Below are 17904 nucleotides of genomic sequence, written 5' to 3' on the forward strand. Positions count from 1 at the left end.
TCTGATGAGTGAATGGCTTGAAACGTGTTCTGTATAAGTCTGAAAAAAGTAGTTACTTTACCTAATTTGCAATCTTTTTGCTAGGGGCAAGGGTAAGAAATTTAGGGATGAGTTAACATATCCAGCCCTCTTATAGAACTGCATGGTACTCTTGTAAGCTTCCATAAGAGGGTAGAGGAAAATCTTGAGAAGAAATGATAGCAAAATTAGACATCAGTATTACACTAGAGTTACTCAAATTTAAGCTCAATAGAATAGTCACCTGAAATATATATTTTTTAACTCTGCTTAACGTTTTCTGAAAACTCTCTCAAGAATGGTATATTTTACCAATATTTTTCCTTGCAGATAACTTTAAATAAAAGGTAACTATTCCCCATATGCATACTTGTGTAAGCATTTGGAATGCAGTAAGTGTGTTTTCATTATGACTGAACAATTTCAGCTGTGAGCAACTGTACAGCAAAAAGCAGAAAAAAAATGCATCTTTGGAGGTAAATGAAATTGCAGTACCCAAAGAATTGGGATCTGCCTTTTATAATTTAGACATGAGAAAAGTAAAATAAAAATAAAGGTTCAAACTAGATTCTCCACTGCTTTCAAATGCCTTCATAAAAAATGAAATTGAAATGGAGTATAGGGAATGACAGAACTTAAAACTATTTTTCCCTGCATTTTCAACATGTACTCATCCATGTGTATTCTGCAAAGATTCTGTCTGCAACTCAAAAAGCCTTTCTAAATGAAAGTCAGCAAAAAACAATTGTCTGTCTAAGTAGAAATGATCTTATCCAGGACAGTCATTTGGATAGTGTATGGCAGTGTATTTGTGTATATCTATGTCTATGAAGAAAATTTAGAGAAGAGGTAGGGAAAAGACAATCCTGATAATATTATTTGTAAAGTATCTCTCCCCTGAATGTTGTTTCACCATCTAAAAGACTAATTAGATTGCATGACTGTCCAGAGTTTTGCATCTCAGCAATAAATATCATGTCAAAGAGTAAGTGGTATTTTTTGGGGTATTCATCTGGATCGACGAAAAGAAAACAGTGCAGTTTGGAAATCTGTAGATACATAGACATGTCCTGTGAATGAGGGATCTGCAAGATTACAAACTGGATGTTCTTTAAATGGAAACATGAAAGGCATTTCTGTGCATAAATGCTAGATGTCTCTTTTAAAGTTAAAGATACCTTTAGTTAGAGACAGCCCATAAACACTTCTGGATGCTTCCAAATGCAGTATCACAATGGCAGTCAAAAAAATATGGAGTGAGTCCACAAAGGTATAAGGAAGTGGATTTTGCACTTTTGATTTTTTTTTTTTGGATGGTTTGGCTCTATTAGCGCTAACCAATCTGTGTTGCAGGCAGGCCAGCATGTCACTGCTAGTGTCATAGTTATGGTCAGCAGTCTTCTTGGCTGAAGTCTGATAAATACATCTTTGGACGATCATATTTTGTCTAAATGGTATGATTTTTTTCAGTGAGGACTTTGGTCTTGAGTCTGCAAAAATCAACACTTTTGATTGACTTTAAAAATAAAAACAGTGCAGTCCTTTGGGAAAGGCCCTTAATTTCCAAAACCATGTCAGGCTGGACTCAACAGACAGACTTTTATGCTTAGTACTTTGAGTGCTTATCTTGCCTAATTTCAAAATACCCCAGATCAGCTGCAGGATAAGGCCAGGAGCATTTTCATCCTGAGTTATCAATGTCTGCAGTACAGAGACATGTCTTTTTTAGATAGTGCCAGGAGAAATGCAAATGCATTAACCATGGATTAACCATGCAGAGCAGCATAGTCTTTTATATTCAAACTCTATTTGAATTCTCAAAGTAAGCATTCTTTTCCCCAACTAACCTATATAACTTAACTGGTAGCTGTTAGTTGTCTGTCAATTATATGTGTGTAAATTTTGCCCTCCAGCATTCCCACTTCAGAAAGTTTCCCAACTGATGGTTTCCTGAGTTTGCAGGGATAAGGGAATGCTAGGGGCTTAGTAACTATGGCCTTCTCTTGCAGAAAGGGAAATGGAGTTGTCTTTTCGGTATAAGGCTTTTAGTTTTGAAAAGCTTACTGTTTTATTTTTTTAATCAAATGATGGATCCTGTATGGATCTCTCCTGCTTCAGGCTGTAATCCATGTCACTCACCTTGCTACCATCTTCCTTTCTCCATCTCTCCTAATGAAATTTTTTTGGCAGGACAGCAGCTGGAAAATACTTTTGCACCTGGCTGTCTTTGGGAGGAAAGACTGTGCAAAGTGTGAGCTGTAAGGAAAGACTCATTCCCCTTTGGATTATGAAAACAGTGCTTATAATAAAAATGTATGTTGTGACTCTTCAGTGGATGGAGGTCTATTCTCCTATGCGTACTAAATGCAACATAACTTTGTAGATTAAAGACTTTTAATAGTCCCTTCCCTTTGATATTTCCAGTTTCTCCTGAGTGCACTGACTTTCCTAGGTAATTTCTGTCATTTACCATACCTAGGTCTCCCCAGGACTTGTTAAGAAATTTTGCTAGCTAAACTGGATGCCAGGAATTCTATTAAGTGGTAAATTGTCCTTTCCCCTCTCCTCCCCTCTTCCTCATACCCCACCTCTCCCCACTAAAAAAAGGTATGTTTTTATGTTTTAAAAGTTGTTATTATACAGTGCATTACTGGAGTAGGGAAAGACTGAAACTGCTACTTATGTTCATTCTTCATTATGTGGGTGGACTTTGGTAATGCAAAATCATTCAAAAGTCTTGTTAGCAAGAACTTGGCAGCAGAGAATCCTGCGGGCAGAGAAACATCTTAATCCCTTTATTCTTCAGAATTTAAAAGCTTTCCTTATATTCAGTTGGGATTCCCCGTTTTTTTTTTTCTTTTTTTTTTTTTTCTGGGTTTGTCTTTAATTTGTCATAAAGTACAGGTCATAAGAGAGGAGCTGGGAGGTGGAGCAAAAAACATTGGTCAGAGTGATTGGAAAAAGATCTTCCATTTTTTGAAGTTGCATCCAAAAGAAATTATTTTTAGTCTGTAGGGTCTGATGCATCTCACCTAGTTTCAGGTGCCCCTGGTAAGGGGAAAAAAGGGGGTCACCCTGAATTTTTCCAATTGTATATTGAAAGTGGTGGTAAACTCCAAATTGCTCACCCCACCACACATTTTCTTGGTCCTTCACCCCTGATTGTAAGGCAGAACAAATGAGCTTGCCACTTAGAAAATTTGATAAGGTATTTTGATAAGGTTAAAACTCTGGCCTTAAAAATCATATTTCCTATGATATTTTAATGCTAAAGAATGGAAAGAAAAAAGACTGATTGGGATTTTCAGAAGACATTTAGCTTTCATTGATTTCAATGGGACTATATGAATGCTTTGGAACTTAATGATGTTCCTGAGTATCTTGAGAAACTATGTCTGCAAACCTGAGTTTCGCTGAAAAGAAATAAAATTAAATATTTTAGAAGTTACATCATATAAGAAAATCAAAATTTGATGTTTTAGACAGGTCAGTCGTTTTCAAAATATTAAACTTATGTCTACTCATTTCCTAGTAATTGTCTCTTCAGTTTCTTTAGGATGGTCTGGATACACCATAAGATTCTATGAAGAAAAAGATTTTTTATAAAAATAAACAAAATCAGTCAAGATTTGTTGGTAGTAGGAAAAGTTTAAAAAGTAACTTAATTTTTGCCCACCTGCTTATATCTTTTTTTCAGGCATGCGAGTTAAGGATTTTGCTTTAATAAAGTGTGCCTGCTGTGATGTTGCTGCTATTTCTAGATGGGATGTCTCATTCCTCGTAATATGAAGCTCCACTATTCCATTTTATTGGGCAAGCAAGACAATCCTTCGTTAGCTCAGAGCTCCACTGACATCAAGAGGGTGTAGTGCCAAGGTGTAAAGTCTTCCATGTTGAACCTTGCATGAAAAGTTTAGCAGGGTTGGGCCTGAACTTGGTTGTATTTGTATTTCTTGCAGCTGAAGTATGCTATCTAGTGATAACAGCATCAGTAATCCTTTAGTAGGGTATTACAGAAACTGAACAGCACTATGTTTATGACAAACAGGAAATTGTATACTGTTAGAGTAATTAATTAGTATAGAAGGATATGTACATAAAAAACTTATGAACTAAAATGGAGAGTGTGTTCTGATATAGTGAATTTTTGCTGGTTATGTTACTAACACTTGCATTATTATGCAAATAAGCAAATATTTGTCGAAATCCTATATTTATGATTTAGCATTATTAGATAATTTCAGGAGGAGTAGCTGGCACCTCCTTTCTTATAAAAACACTTGTGTAATCATTGGAGTGATAATTTATTTTAAGGATTTTGAATATAATAAATATAATAATATAATTAATAAATAAAATAAATAGAAATAAAAACAAAGAAAATAATAATGTAATGATTTTTTTAAGGATCATACATATATTTATTGTTACTCTAGTTTTTCCCCTATGTCATTTTTTAATAGCAGTATGGAGTGATTTCAGTGTCTGTTTCAGCAGAATATTTCAACAATAACACACATCTTGTTGCAAAAGTTACTACTTGAAAAAGTTTTTGTACTTTATAAAGTGCTACTTATGAATGCAATAAGTGACATAAATATGCCAATAAATCTGACTTGATCTAAATCACCCTAAATCTAGGTGGAATACCCATCTGTAAAATACATCAGAAATAAACTCTGGGTGCATCATGAAGGAGAAGTTAAGTAAGTTTTGTAGTGAGGTCTTTGATTAAAGTTTATTTTGTTAATTATCAGAAAATTAAATAAATGCTAGCTTCTGCAATGAATGAAATAATTTAACTCCAAATAAAATAACCGTAAATTTTACAGACCTAATTAATGTTGTCTTTCTATATTCAGGCATGATCATTAAATTTTTAACTAGCTTACTACTGAATTAATAATTCCAGAAGTATCATTACTGACATGTTATTTGGCTAAAGCAGGCATCCATCTATACCTTAAAAGTATTTTTGATACATTTACAAAAACTAGTAACTTTATATATTTCTTCCTGCTAGAGTGCTAAAGTGTTGAAAAATTTTAGTAGCATGTGTTTGCTAAGCATTTTTTGGTTTTCTTTTTTTTCAGAATAAAAGAAAAAAATCTCTATTGAATGTGCAATGGAAGCAAATGTTTTTTCCAGTTCAGCAGTTTCTGCTGAATTGTAAACAATCAGGTTGTTTCAAAGGGAGAGTAGCATGGTCCGTAACTCCGACAGCTAGTAGTAGTTTAGTTTACTGCTTCTACCACCTGCCTTCTGACTTAATATTGGAAGCAAGAAGCATGCAATTAAGTATGAGGAAATGAAAATAAATGACACTGTTCATTGCACATTACAAAGTGCCTGGCAGAAAGAATGCAGCTTGCCTGGACCTGATGACCCCAGGGGAAAACATGTCTCGTGCCTGGGAAAGCGCCAGTGAATCAGAAACTGACCCTGGCTTTATCCACTATCAAATGCATTGGGTTCCTTCTTAGCAATTTGAAACTTTTTTTTTTGTTTAAATTATAATTGAGTTCTGAAAAGCAGGGACATATAAAATGAAGCATGTAATGAGTGTGTGGTAGAAGCTACAGGACACCAAACATGCAGGAGTATTTTCTTTATCGTTTCTTGAGGAAAGTTAATTTGGATTACATCCTGAATTGGACTAATTTGAACTGGTTATTAAATTCTAAGGCTTCTAGAGGTGAGGAGGTTTTTGAAAGATTACTTCCATCTATGCAGCAAGATTGCATTCAGTGCATTACTGGGTATATAACTACAAAACCTCCCCTCATTCCAGAATCAGAGTGTTTAAAACCTGTTTCATTTAAAAATGCCTGTTCTGTGAATGCTATACCCTTTCCTATATATCTGGCTTGTACAGTGGTTGGAACACAAAGTAATAATTGTATTTAAGTCATTTGTCCTAAATTGTCTATGCATCTTTACAGAGGTAGGTAAATGCTGTGCTGATATTACAGAGTAGGAAGAAACTGCACCATAGAGAAATCTGATGGCTTGCTCAGAACACGTAACATATCAAAGAGTAGTTGAAAGTGAGATAACCAGTTGTACAAGAAAATAAGGGTTTTCACATAATTCATATTATTTTGCTACAGAAGTCAATTTTATATTTTTCTAGATGAATGTAGGTACATTACAAATGAATTAACACATTACAGATTATTGTAATGCATTAATTCAGCACTACTCTCTGATTTAGATAGCCATATATAAATAGTGGGGAAACTTTCATAATGAAAGCAGAAGCAAGTAGAGATTTTCATGTGTTCATGATCTGGTAAAAAACTAGAACTCAGATGAGATATACCAAAATTTGTAGACTTTTCTGTGAAGCTAAATAGCCAGAGAATCTTATAGAACAGATAATTTCAGGTAGAAATGGTGCCAAGACTTGGTGGTTATTAATGATTTCATCTTGAAGAAAGGAGCATCTTGGTAGCATGATAGGTATTGTTTTGAGTATAATTTTTTCACCCCATAACCCAAAGTAAAACTCAAGGGTGCAAACTCAGAAGGAATTGAAACCTTTTAGGGAGTCGCAGACCCTCCATTCCAAAACCACCAACTTTCACATTTCTGGCTGTATTCAAGTACATTGATCTTCTTTTTCTTTAATATTGTAGGCACACTCTGTAGAAGGATTTTTTCATATTTCAGCCAAAATTTAGGTAAGTTCCTCACATTCTGTGGAAGGTAGTCTTTACTGCACTTCTTCACAGGGCTTTTTAGACCCCAGTAGGGAAAAAAAAGGTATTTGGATGTCAGTCATTGAGTCCCTGCTAGTTAAAAATCATGTCTTTCAGAGATGCTTTCTATCCCTAGTCCTGCACAACATGAAATATGGTTGACAGCTATATTACCACACTGCAGATTGCAAAGCAATTCACATTCACACTTCTAAGTGCCTCTCCTTTCAAGACTTATGGATGTATGCCAAATTACTTGCATTGTGGTATTTGGCCTTCTATATGTACTTTATAGAAGAGGTCTCTGGTTTCCATTAAAATCAATGAAGGAGAGACCAAAAGAGCTTTTCTGAAGTGTTTACTAGATGTCAGACAAGGTTAATAATAAAATAGCTCATGTATAATATGCATCTTCAATATATTTCAGTGTTTATCTTTAAAAAGATATTTTCTGAATTTAGGATGGAAATTCCTCAGCTAAATTTAAATGTTGAGTAGTGTTAAGTTCAGCTGTCATTGTTTGCCCGCCATTAGTGTCTCTGTAAAAAATGAATATATGATTTCATGCCCTATTTATGGAAGTGCTTCCAAACGTAATGGACCAGTAGCCATTTAAGGATTGTAAGATCTTGTGCTAGCAAAATAATCTTTTTTATCTCAAATGAAATGGGAAAGACACAAGATGCCCTCCAATGCCATTTCTTCTAGACAAATTAGTGACTATGCCATCATAAAGCCTCATTCTTATTGACTATTTCATTACAGCAGTTCTTTGTCAGACAAGTTAAAGTGGATGATCAGAAATGATAGTATAATAATATTATTAATTTATTAATAATTATTAAAATGTTAGTGTGATTTTTTTCAGGCATATTACTATGGTAAATGAGGCAAAATGGTGGGGTTTAAAAATAAAGACCTGTGACAAAAATTATGGTGAAAAATGAATTTTGGGGGAGAGGAGAAAAGAGAGATGCTCTAAAGTTATCTGAATGAAATATGGACTCAAGTGAATTTAGTCAGTGTGATTAAAATTGACTTAAAGTAGGAGGAAAGACATAAAAATGAGTGTATGATGGTGAAGGGTACATTTCACCTTTCTAATTTTTTTTTTTTGTCAATTATATTATTAAAGTTTCCCTTAGGACCACAGTACCTAGAAGAAAGCAGCAATACAGTTTTAAAATTGTTTTGAGATTTAGAGCGGGAAAAAAAGAAATACATGGAAGTAATTATCACTGGCTTTTGTCAGTAATCCTAAATGCATTTTGTTCTTGTTAAAGGATGTGTTTTATCACAGTGGGGTAGTTATAAGTTGGGCTAGTGACTTGTTTTTCCAAATAAATTTGTATTTTTGTTGCCCAGAGTTCCACTAAATTGTGTTCTCCAAAGGATAAATGAATTATATGCAGTGTTTTTCACTTGAACTTTACCATATGTGAAAATTGTTGGTCTGTACCTCAAAGATGTTCTGTAAAATCATCTACTGTGGTTAGGAAACGTCAGCATGTCCATTTATCAAAATAACTAGAAAGAAAATGTAGTGAGCAGGGACCTAAATATACTGGAGCACTTGCACTAGGTAATTCTCCATAAGTAAATTTGAAAGTGAAGCAAACTGATGCCGTTTAGAAAATACTGGTCTAGTTAGTAAGACAGAAAGTTTGCTAGCTAATTTCAAAATACAGAAAAGAAATTTCTGGATATTAAATTTAGTTTCTAAGAATTCCTGTACTGGACCACACTTCCCCTTTGTCTCTGAAAATAACCCATGGACGGTAGCAGTAGATTCCAGCAAACACTGTGAGTACAGCATGGTCTTTCATTTGATATGTCCACGTATGCTTGGCAGTTGCTTCTTGTAGTCCTAACCTCCATAAGCCTCATCTAATCTCTTGCAACATCTATCAAGTGTGTCACAGAAAGAAAGTTTGTCCACTGAAGTGGTGGAATGGAAAAACAGAATTTTACAAGTGAGAAATATTTATGCTTCCTTCACCAAACTGTAAAGAGTCAACCACGGTTACATAAGCCTTTCCTGCAGGGTTTCAGCAGCTCTAAAGATCCTCAACTGAGGTGACAAACATCAACTAAAGTACCCAAAAAGAAGGTGTAAACAGCATGAAAACAAATGAAGGCAGAAAAATTAAACTTACAAAAAAAGCTGCAGCCATCCTTTATGTTAAAATAACTAAAATTAAAAAAAAAATAAATTAGAGGTTTTCTTAGTACTTTGCTCAGGCTTTCCCTTGCATTTCAACCAGATGCTGGAGATGAGGAAAATGTGTACAAATAAGATGCCTGAAGTGGTTTAGAATGAGCATTAATGCAAGATGCATTTTTGAGTCTATAGGAAGTTTCTTGGTAATAGCAGTGAACAGAGAAAACTGAATTTCTGCTCAGAACTACTGATGCTAAAGTTGAATTCTGCAGATTGCTGGAGAAACAACCTTTCTAGAAAATAGAGGAAAATTATGGCACAACAGTGACTGCCACCTGCTGCAGTCCTGAGATAAAATGTGGGTGCCAGGATATTATTTCCCAGCTGTCATTAGCTCATTGGTGTTTTCTGTAAATGTGCTCCAACACGACTGCTCTGGAGACAGCTAACTAGATTTTCAGTCCTGACAAAAAAAGACATTATGAGTGAGAGGAAAACATCAAACTCTTACTTCAAGTTCCTGGTCTCCTGTTCAAGGACCTCATGCCAAAATATTTTCAACTACCCTGTTTAATTTGTCTTTTTTTGTCCTTTACTGTTAGCCCGAAAGACAACAGCAAGTCCAGAACTATGGTATAATAAAATCCAGTCTTTCTTAAAAAATACTGAGAGCAAGCTTATATACTTATCCAACAGAAACATTGGAGACAGCTTTCTGCATGTTTGGTTTAGCTTGAAAGCATAGACCAAAGTCATGGCTGCTGGTACAGAGCTGCAAAATATAGCAAAGCCAGCATTCAAACATGGCTGGTAGAAGCTGAGGATGCTCATATTTCTTCACAGTGCACACATAAATGTGGTCTAGTATGATGTCAAGTCTACCACAGAACATATCGTGCCTTTTTGGCCTCAGAATTTTATGGTAAATTAAGAATTTGCTATTGCCAAAAGTGTATAAAACAGTGTTAAAAAAATAATGGGAGGTGGTGATATTTTTACAGTGGAAAGGAAAAATCTCTTGAGAAGACAAAAAATGTGATCTATTAGCATAATAATGTCATCAAAGATCAAGTGTTATAGTATTTTATATTTTTACACTGCTTTTCCATAAGCATATAATAATAGCAGGTTAATATATCAAATGTATACATAAAGTCTTCCCACTGTGCATAACTGTTCCATATATTACTGTTATATCTTCTGAGATTAAGTAAACACAGAATGTAATGTACTGTACATAAATATAGCACTACTGAATCATAATATAAATTTAAAAATACCTCTTTACCATGAGAACTGTGTCAGACTCTCAGTGAAAATGCTGGTTAGCTGAAATGAGAAGGGTTTTTTCTTTTACCAGTAATATACCAATTTCAGCAAAACTTGAGTTTCAAGAAGGATTTTCTGGTTAAGCCTGAATAAAACCTAACACGGAAAACCAGCCAATGGATGTGTGTGAACCAAGAGGGAACAAAGGTCAGTTTGTTCTTCTCTCTTTTTTACATAAGAGGCTTGAACCTGGATTTTCCACATAGGTGAATGCCCTCCCTCTTCCTGGTAGTTTCAGTTTCCCCCACCAAATGGGTTCCCATCATTTTAAATACGTAAGTGACCATTTGAAAGGTGGAGCCTCAGACCAGTTCTAGCACAGCAACAGGGGAACTCAAGGGGAGGAAATGATGTTCATGTTCTCAGAAAACTTTTGCATATTTCCAAAATCAGAGTTCTGACAAATTTGAAAGTAACAAGGGTTTGAAAGTTAAAAAAAAAAGGAAAATTTGAAAGATATTCATGCATTTGAAATAGCAGTATTTCAATAGATAAACACTGCAACAGTAAGCAACCTCGTTATTTACTGTAAAGGAAGTAGCAGTGCATACCAGAATGTTGCCCATGTTTGTAATCTGTGGAGACAGTGACAAACATGGGCAACATGTTTGTCACTGTCTCCACAACTCTTCTTGTTGTGGCTAAGAAGAGTACAAATTCAATACTTTCTACAGACTTCTGGAAAAGCACACCCCACTATGCCAGCTCTGGCAGGTCCGCCCATGCAGCAGGCAGCCAAATGTCAAAGCCAATTGCCAATCCACCAAAGTGGCAATGAAGAGTTCAGGGCTGCATGGGCTAAAGACAACATGAAGGAGAAAAAAAATGAAGCTGCTATATTTACTTCTGTGGCCTCGTTTGAGTTTGCCATATTACCTTCTTACCCTGCATTCATTTCACTATCAGGAAATCTCCTGAAACATTATTTCTTTGCTTGTCCCCTTGATAGAACGTTTTAGTTTATTTAAAATGTTTTACTCTATTTGAAAAGGCAGGATAAAAAAGCATTTTATTTGTGCTATGAAATGAGAGAGTGAAGCAAGTTCCTGCAAGCAGGCTGCTTTGTTGAGTCAAATTTATACTCTCATTTTGAGTGTGGCGCTTATACCATTCTTCACTTCACAGGAAAGATACGCTTTACGCTAATGCATAGTAATCTCTGTACAATCCCAACTCACTTTCTCTGCTTTCAGCCACACCCCAGTGGGAAATTTCTCTGAGAAATTAACATGAGAATCACCTTTTAACTGCATTTTCAAATATATTTATTGGTTTTTTTGTAGTATTATTGCAAAGAGATTTTACTAATTAATACTAATAGGTTTGTGATAACAGATAAAAGCCAGACACTGGAAAGTGTTACATGTGGACCGTGTACTTTCCTGGAACATTTTGAACATGAAATAAGTTAAATTGCTGTTATTTCCAAAACACATTATAAATTGGAAAAGTGGTTAGTGAAAAAAATAAGGCATTCACCAAGTATTAACTATTAAGAGTGAAGTTAAGAGTTATAGATTGTCTCACACTGTTTTTATTTTCTGTGATCAGTATAATAGAGTGATTGTATATAATAGATAATGCCAGCTATTTCAGTATGGGTGTCTTGCAAAAGCTAAATAAATAAAAAGTGACTTAGCTTTTATTTACCTTGCAGCAGGTGAACAAATAAGGTGACAGTGAAATAAATTATTTTTTCCCGCCAGCTAAGCATATCGTCAATCCTTCTTACTAAAGTAATGAAGCAAGGAAACAATATTTTGTTTTCTTTTCACTGGGGTGGAGGAGTTTTGCATTAAAAAGGAAGATAACATCTCAAATTTGAGGATAGCTGTGGCATGGTATTGCTGTCTGCCTTCTAAGTCAAGTCCTGCTTTCTGTTTTAAAAAATCTGAAATGGCTCTAGACTATCCTGTCATGAGTATTGCCGCCTAGAAATTGCTTGCATTACATGTAAAGAACACATATGGAGAATTTATTTGGGCCTCAGTTTCACTCTGTAGTGGAAATGTTATTTATGTACTACACAGGATTTCTTTCAGGAAATGCTTTTGTCTTCTGTCTTCTCTCCATAAGCAGATCCTCAGAATTTCTTGTTAAAGTGGGACTGTCAAGTGCAAAAGAAAAAGAAAAATCCTCATTTATTTCCTTCTAATTCATTGTTTCACTTGGGAATCCAGGCTTCAGTTTAAATTTTAGGGATGCCATTCAGAGCAAAGTATTTGTAGAATTTTAAAAATGGCCTTTTATAAAGGCAGCAGTGAAAATGGTGGTCTGTTGTTTACTATCCTTGGCAAAATTGCAGGTGGCTTTTCTCCATGGGCCCTTTAATATTAGACTACTAAATCCACTTTCACTACTAGTCTTGGACTTCTGAAAACTTCTAGACTACATACATATGACAGCTTTGAGAAGCAGTGGGAGGAACGTGAAAGACGGTGCAAAACTGAATTCTGTGGCAACTGGGCAAATTGCCAGTAAATTCAGTGACGCTTTTCATTAAATTCAGCATGTTTTACATTAAGGCTGAATTGTGCCCACTGTCTACACCTATTAAAGTTATAGAGATTTAAGAAGTTACATGAAATGTAATGTACTTGAAAAAGTTCAGTATAATATTGAATCTATTTTAAACCAACTTGAAAAACACTTTTAAATTATCCTGTTAAGGATTCATATGATGTGTGGCTTCTCTCTTTATTTTCTGTCTGGATGGATCAGATGAAACCCATGGTGATTGGTTCCCAGAGTTTTCTGTATACACTTGGCAGCATCAAATGAAAATATCCATACATCTGTTTATAAGAAAATTCTTCTGTTGTTGTGAGATTTTTTTAATGACCATAATAGAGTGATAGATAATTAAGATTGTTCTCTTTTCTCCCTAAATTTTGTCTTAGATTGATGTTATAATAATGGCCAGCTTCTTTCATCAGTAAATGTCCAGAAGTTAAGGACTTTAAGAGCTCTACAAAGAAAGACATACTTTTATGTCCTAAAGGATGTGGAAAAATAGCATTCTTTTCCTGCCCAACCTAAGGCAGGATGAATAGAGAAGTTAGAATAAGACAGACAAATAAGTCAGTAAGACCTGCTTGCAGCATTGTGACCCTATTTAGGATCCACACTTCTAGTTTTGCAACTTCTGTCTAAGCCATAGGTGATGTTTGCAGACAGGGAGTATTATTAGTAATTTTTTTGATGGAAAGTCTTTGGGAATAGTCTGGACAGCAAATCATATGGTGATACGTAAGGAGGTACAGGGAAGAGATCAAAGCTAAAATTTCCCATTTGCATGCAAATAGCAGTGAGTTTTGCAGTGTACATTTTGCTTGGCTGAGAAAGTTATGTTCATTAGGTCCTAATTCTCCAGCCAAACCCAGAGGGGAATGCAATTGAATGCCTCAGGTATACTCAAGGAAATTATGTGAATAGAAATGTGTTTTCATAGTGAACACTTCACAGCGACAAAGCCTTAAGTCATACTTTTGAATTCTATGCTATGCAGTTCCTAGATCAGAAGGAAAAATTCCTGACCAAAGACTGTGTGCTGACACTTTTGAAATAAGCAAATGTCATCCATTTATTCCCTTGTGTCTGAGTGCCATTTGCATCTCGGAATGTTATGACCAAGAGGGTACTACAAGTCCCTTGATACAGAAGACAAAGTTATATTCACTGATATTAGATCACTAATATGTAAATTATGCTATAAATTCATTCAGGGACACCACTTTTGAGTGTTGCCAAGTTAATTTATATTGACAGCACATCTGTAAGATGAAGAACATTAGCAGGATTTGGCTCATAACCAGACAGGTACCGAGTTATCCCAAAACACAGGAAGAGTTGGCAGTTACTTAGGGTGGAAGTCAGCAAATGATGCTCAAAGTCCTGCTTAGGGGAGTTCAGCTGGTTTACCTCCTACCTCACTGGGTTTTTTTGTGTGTAACAGCGTGGTTAGTCCTGCATGAGGCATGAGATGGCTGTTTTTCCAGCAGCATTCACAATTTTCAACCCAAACAACTGCAAAAGTGACAATGTTTTCTGTAAGCCTTCTCCCTTTCCCTGTCATAAGTTTTTCTCTCCATGTTTTGGTCAAACTCCAATTATTTTCTTTTTAAAATAAAATTTTAAAATACATCCAGTTACCTAATTATTTCTTAATGAAATTCCATTCTGTTCATTTCAAGAACACCTTTTCATTGCTGGCCTTGGTGACAGTAAAGTGACTTTTGTCCTATATCGGTTATGCTGTATCAAAGTCTAATTCAGACTTAAAACTGTCCTCTAGCAATTACTCAATATTTGAATTTATCCCTGACTTTTTAACTAATGGTGGAAAAACCTAAAAAAACTCAAGGAGAGAGTTAATAATGTGCAATTCTTGATGGTTTTTATTTTTATGTTCCTCTGCCACCACAAAGAGTATCCCTCAATTATGTATTTGAATTATTGGTGCTGCTCAATTGTAGAGAACCCTATCATCTGAGTGCCTTTTATTTGAATTTCTATCATTTTACTCTGCCAAATCTATATAGAAAAATACAGCATTTACTGTAGCTTACTGCATGTTGTCAGTAAACAAATGAAGTAGGACTGCATCTTTCAGTGACAGGAAACACAATTGAAAGAGGAAAAAGAAATTACACAATGACAAGAAGAACTGTGAACCAATAGGAATATAAAACGTGTTCACCTTCTTGTTATCTCACAGCATTGAGATGATCATAACAGTTTAGAAAGCATACCGCCCACACCACAGGATCTTGCTCCTCTTTAATTTTCTCTAATTTGTGTAGTGAATAACCAAATACTCATAATGCAATTAGAAGATAATCAGGCTTGTAATTATGTTAATTGCTGGAGACTTACATCAATCCTCCAGCAAAGTGATAGGATTTCAGGGGAACTATTAACATGGGAAGAGAGAGGAAGCACACATGAGAGAGAAAGAGACTGGGGGAGTGAGTAAATTGATGAACAGCTTAGGCTTGTATCATTGAGCAACAATGAGAAATACAATGGTGCAACAAATGAAAAGGGCCTCAAGGGGAGAAGCTCAGAAAATGAGGTTTTAGGTACCAGCAACTCAACCTCTTTTGTCTGTTTTCTTCCCATAAATAATCATGTTGTGCATCTATATTTATTGTAATAAGCCCAATTCAGAGAAATCGGATCCATAGCTGAACAGAAAACAAAGGGGAACTGTTCAGCTATGCAGCAGTTTGCCATGTCTCCCACACCACTGAAAGAGCCACTGTATTACCTTCTGTCCTCGACTCCTGGGGGTATTCTTTTCTCATGGTGATGTCTGATATTACATTTAAAGCCATAATACTGCAACTGCAATGGGCTGTCTCAGAAATGTCATGGATCAGTCATAATCTCTGAAGAACATACAATACATAGTGGACTGACAGAATTTATAAAGTAATCCACAGTGGAAATGGTTTTTTTGTGTTTTTATTTACCTTTTTTTCAGTACCTCATTGAGGTTGTGATGATTGCTTAAGTCTTTTGAAAGTGAGTTTTGTCAGATGAAGTCTGATATAAGACTGTACTCTTTAGGCTGGCTATTTCTCAGTTTACAGAACAGTTTTCTGTGTTTACACTACCTGTCAGAAATTGACTAGCTGGAGTAAAAGAAAAATAGGTTTTTTTAAAAGAGTATAGTTATTATTACTAATTACTAATACTATTTTTTGTAGTTTAAAAGTTAGTTTCGACATATAAAATTAAACTACTAAGGATCAATAAAGTAAGACTACCCTTCTACTATTATGATCTTTTTGCCCACAGCTGTCATGATAAAGATAATGAGTAAAATCAGTTGCTTTCTCTTTTGATCTCTATGTTTATACATTAAATTAAACTAAATGGCATTTTGCAACATTTGATTTATTCTAGGAATATACCTAGATGTAAAAATACATTAGGTTTTGCAACCCCATGGAAAAGCACATTTTTTCATATGTATTTTAGTGGGCATTAGACTATTATGAACTATGAATAATGATCTAAAGAGATGAGGGGTTAAGAAAAAATATTTAAACATATTGAAGTGCCCTGTTTTGAAATATTTCCTATAAAAGACTTTTTCCGTAAATTTGATTCAGGATCAACTATCAAGTGTCATCGGTCATTCCTACCATATCATGTCTTTAAATTCCAATTAAGTTTGATTTCTCAGTTCTAAAAAGCCTAGGAAGTGTCAAAAGAAACTCTCTTTCAAGGGCTTCATCTACTAGAGATTTCTCCCTCATTGTTTCTTCAAACAGATGAGTGCTGCATACCTTGACTCCAGCCATGACAACACAATTCCCATGAAGCAGCCCTTAAAAATCACTCTGGAGCTCACACAGCAGGAGGCTGAAGAACATAAACCCAGTGTAAGCCCAAGCTTCCTTACACATAATTCCTCAGCTCTGTGGGGCTGCATGCCCCTCTTTGGCCCACCCTGGTGTACCCTTGTTGCAGGAGTGTGGCAAATATGGGGGCTCTGAATTGATCCAGGTCTATTCTGGGCCTCTGCAAGTGTCTGAAGGAACTGTGTCTGTCTGACAAAAACACTGAGCATGTAATATGCTCAGAGGACTTCTTCAAATCTAAGCAATCTGGGTGAAAAACCAAAAAAGGGAACAGCACCTTCTTCTTTCCATGCCCTTCCCAAATAGCTGTACTCAGCACCCAGTGCAGTGGGGAGTAGATGTGCTACTCAGCAGTCCTCCCCATCAAGGACCCAGCAATGCTCAGTTTACTTTACACAGACTGACACATTTAGGCCTTCATGGAGCTGTAAAATTTCATTTTGCCTCAATGACACTTCCAGTGTTCTGAAAGGGAAGCTTTGAATGCCAGTTTTCACCCAGAAAATTACTTCCCAGAAAATTTAAGTAAAACAGAACAAAACATAACACTATATACTTGCATTTGCTTCTTTTTACTTCTTACATGAAAGGTATTGACTGACACCTCTCTCCCTTGTTGATAAGCTTCCCTGTCTGGAGTGTACCTAACAATAATCCTCACATAAATGCAGTTGTGAAGATATCACAACCTTATTGTTACTAATTTTTTAATAGATATTGTAATGAGCAATAAAGTATAATTTATTTTAATTAAGTACTCTCGTAGATGTGCATAGAGTTCTAAAACACTTTCACACCAAGCTTAAGTATGATCTAATTTTACTGTCTTTTGTTGAGCTGCGCTCTGGATTCCCAGCCAGTCTTAGGGGAAGAAGGAAGAAAAAGGACAATGCAAGCAGAGAAACTGTTAAGCAATGAAAATCCAAGTTTAAAAAGTATATTCCAAGTAGAAATTTGAAAGAAAGGAAGTTTTCTTCAGTTATGACTTACTTTCATGCTCCTTTTGGAATCTTCCTTGGATTGTACCTGTCAGCCACAAGCTCTTTAAAATTGGGCTTATCTCTGCTTGGAATTTGGGTTTGCTTGTGCAGGTGGGATAAGGGTTTGACTTATAAATCCCAGTGGTAGTATCAAGTGAAAAGGTCTCTTCAGGGCCTCTTGGCACTTTCTGTTGGTAGCACAATAACTGTATTTCATGACATTGTCCAGGATATGGAGCCCAAGCAACAGAGAAGGCATTATTATCCACAACCTCCCTGTACTGGTTCAATACCCTATTTCTTTTTACCACAAAATGTCTGTTCTCCTTCCTGGCTGTCAAATC

The sequence above is a fragment of the Serinus canaria genome, chromosome 2 (assembly GCF_022539315.1).
Source record: "Serinus canaria isolate serCan28SL12 chromosome 2, serCan2020, whole genome shotgun sequence".
In the NCBI taxonomy this organism is placed as follows: Eukaryota; Metazoa; Chordata; class Aves; order Passeriformes; family Fringillidae; genus Serinus; species Serinus canaria.